At 45.6% G+C, this 17,440-nt stretch overlaps 1 long non-coding RNA gene across 1 annotated transcript in view; it reads left to right on the top strand.

Moving 5' to 3' along the window:
• The first annotated feature begins 11 nt into the window (after positions 1-11).
• Positions 12-17,440, top strand: part of LOC139263817 (uncharacterized) — a 38,158-nt gene continuing 20,729 nt past the window's right edge. Inside the window, exons 1-2 of the long non-coding RNA XR_011593215.1 lie at positions 12-70; positions 15,526-15,698. This is a non-coding gene — a long non-coding RNA (uncharacterized lncRNA). The remainder of the gene's footprint in view (positions 71-15,525; positions 15,699-17,440) is intronic.

Here is a 17,440-nt window from a genome sequence, read left to right as displayed (position 1 = left end):
CCGCCCCCAGCTGCTTGTGTTGCGCTGCGTTAACTGTGAAACAGGCCTACTGGACTCGGAGAATCGCGAGGTAAGTTTTAGGCGCTGTTTTTAATCTAAATAATAGGCGGGCCTCTTGGTGTGCTTCTGGGAGGACATCTGAAAATTGGGCCCAATGTTTTTAGGTATTGGCTGATGGATAAATATTGGCCAGGACACCAAGGAGAACTTCCCTGCCCTTTTTCAAAATAGTGCCATGGAATCTTTTATATCCACCTAAGAGGGCTGACTCAGTATACATCTCTTCTGAAAGAGGACATTAACAACAGTGCAGCACTCCCTCAGTACTGGACTTAAGCATCAGCCGAGATTATACTCAAGTCCCTGGAGTATAAGTGTTGACATATACCTGCCCAAGATATTTGTCGCCAAATAGGGAAATCTCTGCCACAAGTGTATTACTCCAATTGGTCTGTACTTCAAATTTGAAAAGAAGTATATCACAGAGATTGATCAAAATGGGAATGAAGGAATTTGCTTTCTGAATCAAATGTATAAAAGATAGAGTTTTGACAGAGCTAATAGAATTCTCACTCAGAACATGCAGACCCATCAGGAAAATCAGAACCATCTATCAACTCACTGTCAGTCAAATGGGAGAGACTGGTTCCAGGGATGTTTAAGAACTTCATTAGCTAGAGATAGGCAGAGACATCCAGTCAAGTAAGAGGTAGGAATCTGATAAAGCAGGGTTAAGTTACTGAGATAATAGTTGAGGAAGAATGGGTACAAGACAATAGCAAGATTTGTCCGGACTGGATTCACGAGTCATGTCATCAATCGAAAACCCTTGTTGTCCAGTAGCCAGCCTTTGACTTGCTGTGATGGGTGGCACAGACGACTGCTGCAGAATGAAGGAATTGTTACTACTGCCAGGATGGGCATTCGCCTGCATGATGTGCTATGTGGTAGCACACCAGCTTCACATTGATACAATAGAATCTCTTTCGGTTCATGAAAATGGCCAAATTGACAAGAGGTGCATTCAAAACAATGTGCATTCAGTGGCACCAAGGGGAAGCTGCAATCCAAGCAAACCCTTATCCTCGCTTGCCTCTCAGTTAAAGCTGTGTCTCTGTGTATAGAAAGCCTCAGTGATCTCCCTTCTGCAGCAGTAAAGTATTGAGATGTAGCTTATAACACCAGCAGAAGCCTGGAAGGAGCCAACTGCATTAAAATTGTGAGCCACAGTCACCTTGGCAGGCACAGGCAATGCTGTCCTTGTCAACTCAAATCGCACGGGGTAGCCTGGAGGAGGAATTCATAGAATGCATATGGGATTGTTTCTTAGAACAGTATGTTACAGAACCTACAAGGGAGCAAGCTATCTTAGATCTGGTCCTGTGTAATGAGACAGGAAAAATAAACGATCTCCTAGTAAAAGGTCCTCTCGGAATGAGTGATCACAGTATGGTTGAATTTGTAATACAGATTGAGGGTGAGGAAGTTGTGTCAGAAACGAGCGTACTATGCTTAAACAAAGGGGACTACAGTGGGATGAGGGCAGAGTTGGCTAAAGTAGACTGGAACCACAGACTAAACGGTGGGACAATTGAGGAACAGTGGAGGACTTTTAAGGAGCTCTTTCATAGAGCGCAGCAAAAATATATTCCAGTGAAAAAGAAGGGCGGTAAGAGAAGGGATAACCAGCGTGGATAATCAAGGAAATAAAGGAGAGTATCAAATCAAACACCAATGCTTATAAGGTGGCCAAGGTTAGTGGGAAACTAGAAGATTGGGAACATTTTAAACAACAGCAAAGAATGACTAAAAAAGCAATAAAGAAAGGAAAGATAGGTTACGAAGGTAAACTTGCGCAAAACATAAAAACAGACAGTAAAAGCTTTTACAGATATATAAAACAGAAGAGAGTGACTAAAGTAAATGTTGGTCCCTTAGAAGATGAGAAGGGGGATTTAATAATGGGAAATGTGGAAATGGCTGAGACTTTAAACAATTATTTTACTTCGGTCTTCACAGTGGAAGACACAAAAACCATGCCAAAAATTGCTGGTCACAGGAATGTGGGAAGGGAGGACCTTGAGACAATCATTATCACTAGGCGGGTAGTGCTGGACAGGCTAATGGTAGACAAGTCCCCTGGTCCTGATGAAATGCATCTCAGGGTATTAAAAGAGATGGCGGAAGTTATAGCAGATGCATTCGTTATAATCTACCAAAATTCTCTGGACTCTGGGGAGGTACCAGCGGATTGGAAAGCAGCTAATGTAACGCCTGTTTAAAAAGAGGGGCAGACAAAAGGCAGGTTAGTTTAACATCTGTAGTGGGGAAAATGCTTGAAACTATCATTAAGGAAGAAATAGCGGGACATCTAAATAGGAATAGTGCAATCAAGCAGACGCAGCATGGATTCATGAAGGGGAAATCATGTTTAACTAATTTACTGGAACTCTTTGAGGATATAACGAGTATGGTGGATAGAGGTGTACCGATGGATGTGGTGTATTTAGATTTCCAAAAGGCATTCGATAAGGTGCCACACAAAAGGTTACTGCAGAAGATAGAGGTACGCGGAGTCAGAGGAAATGTATTAGCATGGATAGAGAATTGGCTGGCGAACAGAAAGCAGAGAGTCGGGATAAATGGGTCCTTTTCGGGTTGGAAATCGGTGGTTAGTGGTGTGCCACGGATCGGTGCTGGGACCACAACTGTTTACAATATACATAGATGACCTGGAAGAGGGGACAGAATGTAGTGTAACAAAATTTGCAGATGACACAAAGATTAGTGGGAAAGCGGGTTGTGTAGAGGACACAGAGAGGCTGCAAAGAGATTTGGATAGGTTAAGCGAATGGGCTAAGGTTTGGCAGATGGAATACAATGTCGGAAAGTGTGAGGTCATCCACCTTGGGAAAAAAAACAGTAAAAGGGAATATTATTTGAAAGGGGAGAAATTACAACATGCTGAGGTGCAGAGGGACCTGGGGGTCCTTGTGCATGAATCCCAAAAAGTTAGTTTGAAGGTGCAGCAGGTAATCAGGAAGGCGAATGGAATGTTGGCCTTCATTGTGAGAGGAATGGAGTACAAAAGCAGGGAGGTCTTGCTGCAACTGTATAGGGTATTGGTGAGGCCGCACCTGGTGTACTGCGTGCAGTTTTGGTCACCTTATTTAAGGAAGGATATACTGGCTTTGGAGGGGGTACAGAGACGATTCACTAGGCTGATTCCGGAGATGAGGGGGTTACCTTATGATGATAAATTGAGTAGACTGGGTCTTTACTCGTTGGAGTTCAGAAGGATGAGGGGTGATCTTATAGAAACATTTAAAATAATGAAAGGGATAGACAAGATAGAGGCGGAGAGGTTGTTTCCACTGGTCGGGGAGACTAGAACTAGGGGGCACAGCCTCAAAATACGGGGGAGCCAATTTAAAACCGAGTTGAGAAGGAATTTCTTCTCCCAGAGGGTTGTGAATCTGTGGAATTCTCTACCCAAGGAAGCAGTTGAGGCTAGCTCATTGAATGTATTCAAGTCACAGATCGATAGATTTTTAACCAATAAGGGAATTAAGGGTTACGGGGAGCGGGCGGGTAAGTGGAGCTGAGTCCACGGCCAGATCAGCCATGATCTTATTGAATGGCGGAGCAGGCTCGAGGGGCTAGATGGCCTACTCCTGTTCCTAATTCTTATGTTTTGTTATGTCCTGCTTTGAGGTTGCAGTTGTGGCTGCAGCAGTGGGCAGATTTCAGTCATGACATTTGTGAAGTGAAGGTATCTCATGCATTGGTCGTCGCTGAAGTTGAGATAAGAGAATTGCTCCGTAAAGACCCTCGGCGGATATGGCCTTCTCCTGATAGCCCTTTCTCTCCCTTCTCCTCCTCCCTTTTCTAGCAGCTTGTCCTGCTCTGCATGGCCTCTCTTCATTCTCCATGTCATGCTCAATTAAAGAAGAAGACATACCAGGTCACCCATATCTGGAAGCAACTCTTTTCAGCACAAGCATTTAAATGAACAAAAATGTACTTCAGTAAGTCTCGGAGGGAGATGATTGGGAAACTTTTGTGGTGCGACTCGACCAATACTTTGTGGCCAACGAGCTAGATGGGGAAGAGAGCACTGCCAAAAGAAGGGTGATCCTCCTCCCCGTCTGTGGGGCACCAACGTATGGCCTCATGAAGAATCTGCTCACTCCAGTGAAACCCATGGATAAATCATACGACGATTTGTGCACACTGGTCCGAGAGCATTTGAACCCGAAGGAAAGCCTTCTGATGGCGACGTACCGGTTCCACACCTACAAAGGTTCTGAAGGCCAGGAAGTGGCGAGTTATGTTGCCGAGCTAAGACGACTTGCAAGACATTGCAAATTTGAAGGACATTTGGAGCACATGCTCAGAGACTTTTTCGTACTTGGCATTGGCCATGAAACCATACTTCGCAAACTTTTGACTGTAGAGACCCCAACCTTGAGTAAGGCCATAGCGATAGCCGAGGCGTTCATTGCCACCAGTGACAATACGAAGCAATCTTTCAGCACACAAGTGCTGTTACAAGTACTGTGAACAAAGTCATGTTGTTTTTGAATCGTAACATACAAGGCAGGTCACACATACCTGCAGCTGCACGTCCACCATCAAGGGTAATGAATGCAAGGCGATTAACACCTTGCGGGGGTGATCATCGTTTCCATTCATACCGATTCAAAGGGTACGTTTGCAAGGTCTGTGGAACAATGGGACACCTCCAACGAGTGTGCAGGCGAGCTGCTAAGCCTGTTAAACCTGCAAACCACCATGTTGCAGAGGACAGATCCACGGAGCATCATTACGAACCAGGGCCTCAGACAGAGGAAGCAGAGGTACATGGGGTGCACACATTCACCACGAATTGTCCCCCGATAATGCTGAATGTTGAACTAAATGGACTCCCGGTGTCAATGGACCTGGACATGGGCGCAAGCCAGTCCATCATGGGCAAAAAGACTTTCGAAAGGTTGTGGTGCAACAAGGCCTCAAAGCCAGTCTTAACTCCAGTTCACACGAAACTAAGAACTTACGCAAAAGAACTGATTCCTGTAAACGGCAATACCGTAAAGGTCTCCTACGATGGAGCGGTGCACAAGCTACCACTCTGGGTGGTACTGGGCGATGGTCCCATGCTGCTTGGCAGGAGCTGGCTGGGAAAGATATGCTGGAACTGGGACGACGTCCGACGCTATCGCCCGCTGACGACACTTCGTGTGCCCAGGTGTTAAACAAATTTCCTTCGCTGTTCGAACCAGGCATCGGGAAATTCCAAGGAGCAAAAATGCAGATCCACCTAATTCCGGGGTGCAACCCATCCATCACAAGGCGAGAGCAGTACCATACATGATCAGAGAAAGGGTAGAGATCGAGCTAGACCGGCTGCAAAGAAAGGGCATCATTTCACTGATCGAGTTCGGCGAGTGGGCCACTCCTATTGTCCCAGTCCTCAAGGGAGACGGCACTGTCAGAATCTGTGGCGATTACAAAGTAACTATCAATTGTTTCTCCCTGCAGGACCAATACCCACTACCAACGTTGGCGGGAGGAAAGACGTTCGTGAAGCTGGATCTGACTTCAGCCTACATGACGCAGGAACTGGACGAATCATCGAAGGCTCTCACCTGAATCAATACGTACACGGACCTTTTTGTTTATAATGATGCCGGTTTGGAATCCGATCAGCAGCGGCGATATTCCAGAGAAACAAGAAAGTTTACTGAAGTCGGTCCTGCACACCGTGGTCTTCCAGGACGACATCTTGGTCACAGGTCGGAGCACAGTCAAGCAACTGCAGAACCTGGAGGAGGTTCTTAGTCGACTCAACTGCGTGGGGCTCAGGTTAAAACACTTGAAGTGCGCTTTCCTGGCGCCTGAAGTGGAATTCTTGGGAAGGAGGATTGCGATGGATGGCATCAGGCCCACCAATGCGAAGACGAGGCAATCGAGAACGCACCAAGGCCACAATACGTGACGGAGCTGCGGTCGTTTCTGGGACTCGTGAACTACTTTGGTAACTTCTTACCGGGTCTCAGCACACTGCTAGAACCACTACATGTCTTACCACGAAAAGGGGGCGAATAAGTTTGGGGCAAAAGCCAAGAAAATGCCTTTGTAAAAGCGAGAAAATTGTTATGCTCAAACAAATTGCTTGTGTTGTATGATCCATGTAAGCGTTTGGTACTAGCATGTGATGCGTCGTCATATGGCATCGGGTGTGTATTGCAACAAGCTAATGATTTTGGGAAACTGCAACCGTTTGCTTATGCATCCAGGAGTCTGTCTAAGGCTGAGAGAGCCTACAGCATGATTGAAAAAGAAGTGTTAGCGTGTGTCTATGGGGTAAAGAAAATGCATCAATACCTGTTTGGCCCAAATTCGAACTGGAAACTGACCATAAGCCACTTATATCCCTGTTTTCCGAGAGTAAAGGGATTAATACCAACGCATTGGCCTACATCCAGAGATGGGCGCTCACGTTGTCCACATACAACTACGCCATCCGCCACAAGCCAGGCACAGAAAACTGCTCCGGTGCTCTCAGAAGGCTGCCATTGCCCACCACGGGGGTGGAAATGGCACCGCCCGCAGATCTAGCCATGGTTATAGAAGCATTTGAGAGTGAGCAATCACCCGTTAGGGTGCCCGGCAAATCAAAACCTGGACAAGCCAGGACCCTCTAGTCAAAAGCTGTGTGCTTCATGGGAGCTGGTCCAGTGTCCCAGTGGAAATGCAGGAAGAGATAAAGCCGTTCCAAAGGCGCAAAGCTGAAATGTCTATACAGGCAGACTGCCTTCTGTGGGGCAATTGAGTAGTGGTCCCTAAGAAGGGCAGAGACACCTTCATCAATGACCTCCACAGTACTCACCCAGGCATCATAATGATGAAAACGATAGCCAGATCCCACGTGTGGTGGCCCAGTATCGATGTCGACTTAGAGTCCTGCGTTCACAGATGTAATACATGCTCGCAGTTAAGCAATGTACCCAGGGAGGCGCTGCTAAGTTTATGCTCTTGGCCCTCCAAACCATGGTCTAGGGTACACGTCGACTCTGCAGGCCCATTCTTGGGTAAAATGTTCCTTGTGGTTGTAGACACGTACTCCAAGTGGATTGAATGTGAGATAATGTCGGCTAGCACATCCGCTGCCATTACTGAAAGCCTGCGGGCCATGTTTGCCACACACGACTTACCCGGTGTCCTGGTGAGCGACAATGGGCCATGTCTTACCAGTGCTGAGTTCAAAGAATCCATGACCCGTAACGGGGTCAAACATGTCACACCTGCCCCATTTAAACCAGCATCCAATGGTCAGGCAGAGAGAGCAGTGCAAACCATCAAGCAAGGCTTGAAGAGGGTAACTGAAGGCTCACTGCAGACTCGCCTATCCCGAGTCCTGTTTAGCTACCGCACGAGACCCCACTCACTCACTGGGATCCCGCCTGCTGAACTGCTCATGAAAAGAGCACTTAAGACAAGGCTCTCGTTAGTTTACCCTGATCAACATGAACAGGTAGAGAGCAGGCGGCTTCAACAAAGTCCATACCATGCTAGCGCAAATGTGTCACGCGATATTGAAATCAATGATCCTGTATTTGTTTAAATTATGGACAAGGTCCCAAATGGCTTCCTGGCACTGTCGTGGCCAAAGAGGGGAGCAGGGTGTTTCGGGTCAAACTTTCAAATGGACTCATTCACCGGAAACACTTGGACCAAATCAAATTCAGATTCACGGACTATCCTGAGAAACCCACCTTGGACCCTACATTTTGTGATCCCATGACACACACACCAGTGGGAACCGGCACCACGTTTGACCACGAAGCAGAACCCATCATCCACAGCAGCCCTGCAGGGCCAAACACACCAGACAGCCCAGCAAGGCCAGCTGCACAGCAGCCCAGCAAGGACCCAACAAATGATTCAACAACACCACCTTTCACACCGAGACGATCAACCAGGGCAAGAAGGGCCCCAGATCGACTGAAATTGTAAATAGATACACTATTGACTTTGGATGGGAGTGTTGTTATATATGTGGACTTGTATTTACTCTGTACAGCCACCAGAGGGCTCATGCCCTGGAGTCTCAAGAGATCCCATAATCCCTTGGGAGCGCTAGGGGACCGAGGGTCTAGTGAGAAGGAGGAACTGAAGGATATCCTTATTAGGCGGGAAATTGTGTTGGGGAAATTGATGAGATTGAAGGCCGATAAATCTTCAGGGCCTGATAGTCTGCATCCCAGAGTACATAAGGAAGTGGCCCAAGAAATATTGGATTCATTGGTGATCATTTTCCAACAGTCTATCGACTCTGGATCAGTTCCTATGGACTGGAGGGTAGCTAATGTAACACCACTTTTTAAAAAGGGAGGGAGAGAGAAAGTAGGTAATTATCGACCGGTTAGCCTGACATCAGTAGTGGGGAAAATATTAGAATCAATTATTAAGGATGAAATAGCAGCGCATTTGGAAAGCAGTGACAGGATCAGTCCAAGTCAGCATGGATTTATGAAGGGGAAATCATGCTTGACAAATCTTCTAGAATTTTTTGAGGATGTAACTAGTAGAGTGGACAAGGGAGAACCAGTGGATGTGGTGTATTTGGATTTTCAAAAGGCTTTTGACAAGGTCCCACACAAGAGATTGTTGTGCAAAATCAAAGCACATGGTATTGGGGGTAATATACTGACATGGATAAAGAACTGGTTGGCAGACAGGAAGCAGAGAGTCGGGATAAACGGGTCCTTTTCAGAATGGCAGGCAGTGACTAGTGGAGTGCCGCAGGGCTCAGTGCTGGGACCTCAGCTCTTTATAATATACATCAATGATTTAGCTGAAGGAATTGAGTGTAATATCTCCAAGTTTGCAGATGACACTAAACTGGGTGGTGGTGTGAGCTGTGAGGGGGACGCTAAGAGGCTGCAGGGTGACTTAGACAGGTTAAGTGAGTGGGCAAGTGCATGGCAGATGCAGTATAATGTGGATAAATGTGAGGTTATCCACTTTGGGAGCAAAAATGCGAAGACAGAATATTATCTGAATAGCGGCAGATTCGGAAAAGGGGAGGTACAAAGAGACCCGGGTGTCATTGTTCATCAGTCATTGAAAGATGGCATACAGGTATAGCAGGTGGTGAAGAAAGAAAATGGTATGTTGGCCCTCATAGCTAGGGGATTTGAGTATAGGAGCAGGGAGGTCTTACTGCAGTTGTACAAGGCCTTGGTGAAGCCTCACCTGGAATATTGTGTTCAGTTTTGGTCTCCTAATCTGAGGAAGGACGTTCTTGCTATTGAGGGAGTGCAGCGAAGGTTCACCAGACTGATTCCCGGGATGGCTGGACTGACATATGAGGAAAGACTAGATCAACTGGGCCTTTATACACTGGAGTTTAGAAGGATGAGAGGAGATTGATAGAAACATATAAGATTCTGATGGCACGGTACAGGTTAGATACGGGTAGAATGTTCCCGATGTTGGGGAAGTCCAGAACCAGGGGACACAGTCTTAGGATAAGGGGTAGGCCATTTAGGACTGAGATGAGGAGAAACATCTTCACTCAGAGAATTGTTGACCTGTGGAATTTCCTGCCGCAGAGAGTTGTTGATGCCAGTTGATTGGATATATTCAAGAGGGAGTTAGATATGGCTCTTACGGCTAAGATGATCAAGGGGTATGGAAAGAAAGCAGGAAAGGGGTACTGAGGGAATGATCAGCCATGATCTTATTGAATGGTGGTGCACGCTCGAAGGGCCGAATGGCCTACTCCTGCACCTATTTTCTATGTTTCTATTTAAGGAGGCTTCACAGGCTGGAGAGGCACTCTGGAGACCTGCAATAAAAGACTAAACTCACACTTTACTTTGAGCTCACAATGTTCAATCTGACTCTTTCTCCATACACAACAGTTAAGACCTTGGCTGGAGTGTGGAGTTTGAATATGACAGCACTGGCATCATTTCAGCAATGCACACGATTGACGTCATCTGCCCGCTCTGCATGCTGCTGCCATTTGTTAGGTGCACATGGGCAAACCCCTTTATTGAGATGGCATCCGGCGCCATTTTAGACTGTTAGGAGGCCGTGTAACACCTAAAAAACGTGTGCTATAGAATTCAATTTCTCCGCCATCTGTTTTAGGTGTTAGCTGAGGGATAAATGTTGGCCAGGACACCGGAGGAACTCCACTGCTCTTCTTCAAACAGTGCCATGGGGTCTTTTATGTCCACCAGAGAGAGCCTCAGTTTAATGCCTCATCCGAAAGACAGCTGACAGTGCAGCACTCCCTCAGGACTGTACTGAAGTGTCAGCCTAGATTACGTGCTCAAGTGTCTGGAGTGTGGCAAAACTCACAACTATCTAGCTCAGGCCCACCACTGAGCCAAGGCTGATACCTAACAGTCATCATCATCATCATAGGCAGTCCCTCGGAATCGAGGAAGACTTGCTTCCACTCTTAACATGAGTTCTTAGGTGGCTGAACAGTCCAATACGAGAACCACAGTCTCAGTCACAGGTGGGCAGACAGTTGTTGAGGGAAGGGGTGGGTGGGACTGGTTTGCCGCACCCTCTTTCCACTGCCTGGCACTTGATTTCTGCACACTCTCAGCAATGAACAGTAAGATGCTACTAATTATATTATCCTGTGTGTTAATAAAGAAATGTTAGTTCCAGATGTTATGGTCTGACTTCTACTTTGATGAATTTAGTAAGAAGAGGTTAATTCATTGACTCAGTGCCTTATATGTGAATCTTAATGGGGATTAATCGTGTAAGTCTTATTTTTGTACAATCTGGACCAGTATGGTTTAAATGGTTCAGGCAAACCAAGTTTGATCAAGGGACGATTAATTCTTCATGAGAATTTGAGATGAAGGGATAAAGAACTCATCTGGTGCCCTTTAATTAATACTCCTTAATCCATTTATAGGGCACAGATCCCAGTGTTCTTAAAACATTAAAAAAATACCAGCATTGGAAAGTGAAGACTCCACCATCAGCCAAGTCATTTAGTAAGTCAACCCTGAAAGAAAGAAAGACTTGCATTTATATAGCGCTTCTCACAACCAGTGCATGTCTCAAAGTGCTGTAAGCCAATGAAGTCCATTTGAAGTGTAGTCACTGTTGTAATGTAACCCTGCATATCATATACAGAAAATAATGCCTTAAAAGGACTCCTTCAATTCTTCTTAGCAGCCTACTTTGATGGAACAGTATACACATAGGTGTTACTATGATATAATTTTCTGAGGCATTTTTGAAGAAGAACAGGGAATTTTTTGGTGTCCTGATGAACATTCCTTCCTCAACCAACACCAGCAAAACAGATTAACTGGCCATTCATCTTATTACTGTTTGTGGAGTCTTGCTGTATGCAAAATAACTGTTTTGTTCACTTATATAACGGACAGCATTTTGAAGTGATGTGACAATCTGAGAAATATTTGTCATATAAATACAAGTCCTTTCTTGCTTTATTCTGCTAAAACATAAAGAGAAGCCCTTTCATGTGTTTCTCAGAACATTGACTCAGGTTCAGTCACCATAACTTGAAGTGGCATGGCATTACCTGAGGCACCTTCTGAAAGCCAGCTATATGGACTGCTGCCAATGAGCCAGTAGGATGTGGAGGTGTAGGCAGTGTGGGAAGTGGAGTTAATGATGAGGGTTGCAGAGGTCTCTAACAAGGAGGAGAAACTGTACATAGAAACATAGAAAATAGGTGCAGGAGCAGGCCATTCAGCCCTTCTAGCCTGCACCGCCATTCAATGAGTTCATGGCTGAACATGAAACTTCAGTACCCCCTTCCTGCTTTCTCGCCATAACCCTTGATCCCCCGAGTAGTAAGGACTTCATCTAACTCCCTTTTGAATATATTTAGTGAATTGGCCTCAACTACTTTCTGTGGTAGAGAATTCCACAGGTTCACCACTCTCTGGGTGAAGAAGTTTCTCCTCATCTCGGTCCTAAATGGCTTACCCCTTATCCTCAGACTGTGACCCCTGGTTCTGGACTTCCCCAACATTGGGAACATTCTTCCTGCATCTAACCTGTCTAAACCCGTCAGAATTTTAAACGTTTCTATGAGGTCCCCTCTCATTCTTCTGAACTCCAGTGAATACAAGCCCAGTTGATCCAGTCTTTCTTGATAGGTCAGTCCCGCCATCCTGGGAATCAGTCTGGTGAATCTTCGCTGCACTCCCTCAATAGCAAGAATGTCCTTCCTCAAGTTAGGAGACCAAAACTGTACACAATACTCCAGGTGTGGCCTCACCAAGGCCCTGTACAACTGTAGCAACACCTCCCTGCCCCTGTATTCAAATCCTCTCGCTATGAAGGCCAACATGCCATTTGCTTTCTTAACCGCCTGCTGTACCTGCATGCTAACCTTCAATGACTGATGTACCATGACACCCAGGTCTCGTTGCACCTTCCCTTTTCCTAATCTGTCACCATTCAGATAATAGTCTGTCTCTCTGTTTTTACCACCAAAGTGGATAACCTCACATTTATCCACATTATACTTCATCTGCCATGCATTTGCCCACTCACCTAACCTATCCAAGTCACTCTGCAGCCTAATAGCATCCTCCTCGCAGCTCACACTGCCACCCAACTTAGTGTCATCCGCAAATTTGGAGATACTGCATTTAATCCCCTCGTCTAAATCATTAATGTACAATGTAAACAGCTGGGGCCCCAGCACAGAACCTTGCGGCACCCCACTAGTCACTGCCTGCCATTCTGAAAAGTACCCGTTTACTCCTACTCTTTGCTTCCTGTCTGACAACCAGTTCTCAATCCACGTCAGCACACTACCCCCAATCCCATGTGCTTTAACTTTGCACATTAATCTCTTGTGTGGGACCTTGTCGAAAGCCTTCTGAAAGTCCAAATATACCACATCAACTGGTTCTCCTTTGTCCACTTTACTGGAAACATCCTCAAAAAATTCCAGAAGATTTGTCAAGCACGATTTCCCTTTCACAAATCCATGCTGACTTGGACCTATCATGTCACCATTTTCCAGATGCACTGCTATGACATCCTTAATAATTGATTCCATCATTTTACCCACTACTGAGGTCAGGCTGACCGGTCTATAATTCCCTGTTTTCTCTCTCCCTCTTTTAAAAAGTGGGGTTACATTGGCTACCCTCCACTCGATAGGAACTGATCCAGAGTCAATGGAATGTTGGAAAATGACTGTCAATGCATCCGCTATTTCCAAGGCCACCTCCTTAAGTACTCTGGGATGCAGTCCATCAGGCCCTGGGGATTTATCGGCCTTCAATCCCATCAATTTCCCCAACACAATTTCCCGACTAATAAAGATTTCCCTCAGTTCCCCCTCCTTACTAGACCCTCTGACCCCTTTTATATCCGGAAGGTTGTTTGTATCCTCCTTAGTGAATACCGAACCAAAGTACTTGTTCAATTGGTCTGCCATTTCTTTGTTCCCCGTTATGACTTCCCCTGATTCTGACTGCAGGGGACCTACGTTTGTCTTTACTAACCTTTTTCTCTTTACATACCTATAGAAACTTTTGCAATCCACCTTAATGTTCCCTGCAAGCTTCTTCTCGTACTCCATTTTCCCTGCCCTAATCAAACCCTTTGTCCTCCTCTGCTGAGTTCTAAATTTCTCCCAGTCCCCGGGTTCGCTGCTATTTCTGGCCAATTTGTATGCCACTTCCTTGGCTTTAATACTATCCCTGATTTCCCTAGATAGCCACGGTTGAGCCACCTTCCCTTTTTTATTTTTACGCCAGACAGGAATGTACAATTGTTGTAATTCATCCATGCGGTCTCTAAATGTCTGCCATTGCCCATCCACAGTCAACCCCCTAAGTATCATTCGCCAATCTATCCTAGCCAATTCACGCCTCATACCTTCAAAGTTACCCTTCTTTAAGTTCTGGACCATGGTCTCTGAATTTACTGTTTCATTCTCCATCCTAATGCAGAATTCCACCATATTATGGTCACTCTTCCCCAAGGGGCCTCGCACAATGAGATTGCTAATTAATCCTCTCTCATTACACAACACCCAGTCTAAGATGGCCTCCCCCCTAGTTGGTTCCTTAACATACTGGTCTAGGAAACCATCCCTTATGCACTCCAGGAAATCCTCCTCCACCGTATTGCTTCCAGTTTGGCTGGCCCAATCTATGTGCATATTAAAGTCACCCATTATAACTGCTACACCTTTATTGCATGCACCCCTAATTTCCTGTTTGATGCCCTCCCCAACATCCCTATTACTGTTTGGAGGTCTGTACACAACTCCTACTAACGTTTTTTGCCCTTTGGTGTTCTGCAGCTCTACCCATATAGATTCCACATCATCCAAGCTAATGTCTTTCCTAACTATTGCATTAATCTCCTCTTTAACCAACAATGCTACCCCACCTCCTTTTCCCTTTACTCTATCCTTCCTGAATGTCGAATACCCCTGAATGTTGAGTTCCCAGCCCTGATCATCCTGGAGCCACGTCTCCGTAATCCCAATCACATCATATTTATTGACATCTATTTGCACAGTTAATTCATCCACCTTATTGCGGATACTCCTTGCATTAAGACACAAAGCCTTCAGGCTTGTTTTTTTAACACCCTTTGTCCTTTTAGAATTTTGCTGTACAGTGGCCCTTTTTGTTCTTTGCCTTGGGTTTCTCCGCCCTCCACTTTTCCTCATCTCCTTTCTGTCTTTTGCTTTTGCCTCCTTTTTGTTTCCCTCTGTCTCCCTGCATTGGTTCCCATCCCCCTGCCATATTAGTTTAAATCCTCCCCAACAGCACTAGCAAACACTCCCCCTAGGACATTGGTTCCGGTCCTGCCAAGGTGCAGACCGTCCGGTTTGTACTGGTCCCACCTCCCCCAGAACCGGTCCCAATGCCCCAGGAATTTGAATCCCTCCCTGCTGCACCACTGCTCAAGCCACGTATTCATCTGCGCTATCCTGCGATTCCTACTCTGACTATCACGTGGCACTGGTAGCAATCCCGAGATTACTACTTTTGAGGTCCTACTTTTTAATTTAGCTCCTAGCTCCTTAAATTCGTTTCGTAGGACCTCATCCCTTTTTTTACCTATGTCGTTGGTACCAATGTGCAGATAGGGCAGTCCAAATATAGATGTTCAGAATTGTGTGGCAACGTTGTAATGGGGTAGGCTGTTAGTAAGGGATATTACCATAGAGCTATATTGAACTCAAATTGGGACATTTTAAACTGACGTTTATTGGTGGGAGTTTATTAAAACCAAGCTGGGACCAGTGTATACCCAGTGTTTAAAGCATAACATTAGGGAATTTGCAAAGTAGCTTGTGAATTCTACACTTGTTATCTCATGCCACCAACAGAATGGATGTTAGTTTTCAGACTATATATTGGGCTGGATTTTTCGGTCCTTTGCGCTCCAGGTTTCGCCCCGGAGCGGCGTGAAAGACGGTGTTCAGGTCTCCTGTGCCCCTTCACGATCCTCTGGTCGTTTTTGCAGCAGTGCCGCTGGGAAGAGCTACACCAAGTGTGCAACACCTCACGTTGCGACACCAGCAGTAGTCTGGCCACTTGCCCGATCCATCCCCCCAGAAGTACGCCTGCAATGACCATCTGGGAAATCAGTGCGGCCCAGCCATGCCGGTGGTGGTGAGGAAGGTAAAGTATTCGAAGGTAAGTGTGAGTGTTTGTTCTTTTAATTTGTTCAGCTATTTATGATGTGGTGGCGTGGGCAATATTTTGGGAATGTTTTTGTGTTTTTTTAAGGTTTTTTCCCCACCTCCTTGGCCTCTCTCAGAGCACTCCCGGCCTGGCACTTTAGTTTGCGAGTTTCCCGTTTTTGAGCCTCAAAGTGTACAACGCCTCCCGTCGCGCTGCACCCCTGACACAGGACCCTGATGACGAAAATTCCTTACCAAAGCGCAAACTATTCCCGGCCAGTAACTTTCCCGGTCCTCTTTCGTTTTCGCCCCGTAAACAGAAAAACCTAAAATCCAACCAGAATTTTGATGAGGGTGCACAGATGATAGTTATGCTAGTTATTTGGAAAGCTTAATAAAGTACAAGCCTCTAGTTGTACTGTGTGATAATAGGAAAATGGGCAAAGTCCATATCATAATTTATCAGATAACAGATCAGCAGGTTCAGAAAACTACTTGATGGCTCAGATGGCTGGTCTGTATCATCAAAGGTCATGTGGTCGATTGGCAGCAAACAAATATGATGCTTAAGAATAGCTCCAATCTAAGTTCGCTAGCTCTAGTCTACTGGTACACTTTAATGTTTATATTAGATCATGTTAAGTCATTCTTTAGGAGCTTTCCAGAAAGGTTTGTTTGCTTTCATTTTTTAATAGACCTTTTAAAATCTGAATAGTCTACATCCTGTGCAGCAAAGAGAAGTTAGCAAGGTTATCCAGTTGAGGGATACAAATTGACATTGAACTGTCCCTTTACATGGACTGCAGACTTAAACCTGTGTATTGATTGTCACTTCATATCACCATTATTGGAGGTTCAATCTTCAAACTTGCTATTTCAGCTCGTTCAGCTCAGCAGAGAAGCTTCAAGTCCCAACATACTTGCACGTCATTAATTTAGCATTTACACTTAAGCTCCAGTCAACTAGTATACTTTACTGGTTTACGTTAGCAGATCAGAATTCAATGCACGTTAGGTCATTCTTTAGGAATTTTCTAGAAAGATAGAACTAGATTTGTATGTTTTTTATTGCATCATTTAATAAAGATTTACACATTGCTGCCACTTAATGTTGGAGTAATTGGAGACAGTGGTCGGATTTTTCACATTGGAGAGCGTGCGGGTTTGGGGGTGGGTCGGAGGTTAAAAGCGCAGAAAATGACAACGTGTCGGGAACCCACCACTGTCCTGCCGACTTCCGCCTTTCACTGGGGCGCATTTCGAAGCGCGCCACAGATCTGCTCAGGAGACGCGGGAGACCTCATTGAGGTAGTTAACTGCTTGTTTACAGACCCTTAACTGCCTTTTTAACATCAGGTTTGAACTTTAACTTGTTGCGCATGGGATTCACGGACCTCGGGAACCTCACCTGTGTAGAGGCAGAAGCTCAGTGGCCATTGTGCGAGTCCATTAAGTGACATCTGGAGAAAGCACATAAATACTCCCACCTTACATCTGCTTCCTTGCCTAAGGGAAAGGCTCTTGCTGATACCATTTTTGCAAAGATTTCTGGAGTTTGTTTTTAGGAGTTTGCAGGTGATTTCTGCAATCTCTGATCTCACCACATTAAGGACATAAGAACATAAGAAATAGGAGCAGGAGTAGGCCATATGGCCCCTTGAGCCTGCTCCGCCATTCAATAAGATCATAGCTGACCTGATCATGGACTCAGCTCCACTTCTCTGCCCGCTCCCCATAACCCCTTATCACCTTATC

The sequence above is a fragment of the Pristiophorus japonicus genome, chromosome 5, assembly GCF_044704955.1.
Source record: "Pristiophorus japonicus isolate sPriJap1 chromosome 5, sPriJap1.hap1, whole genome shotgun sequence".
In the NCBI taxonomy this organism is placed as follows: domain Eukaryota; kingdom Metazoa; phylum Chordata; class Chondrichthyes; family Pristiophoridae; genus Pristiophorus; species Pristiophorus japonicus.
This window is presented reverse-complemented; position numbering and strand designations above follow the sequence as displayed.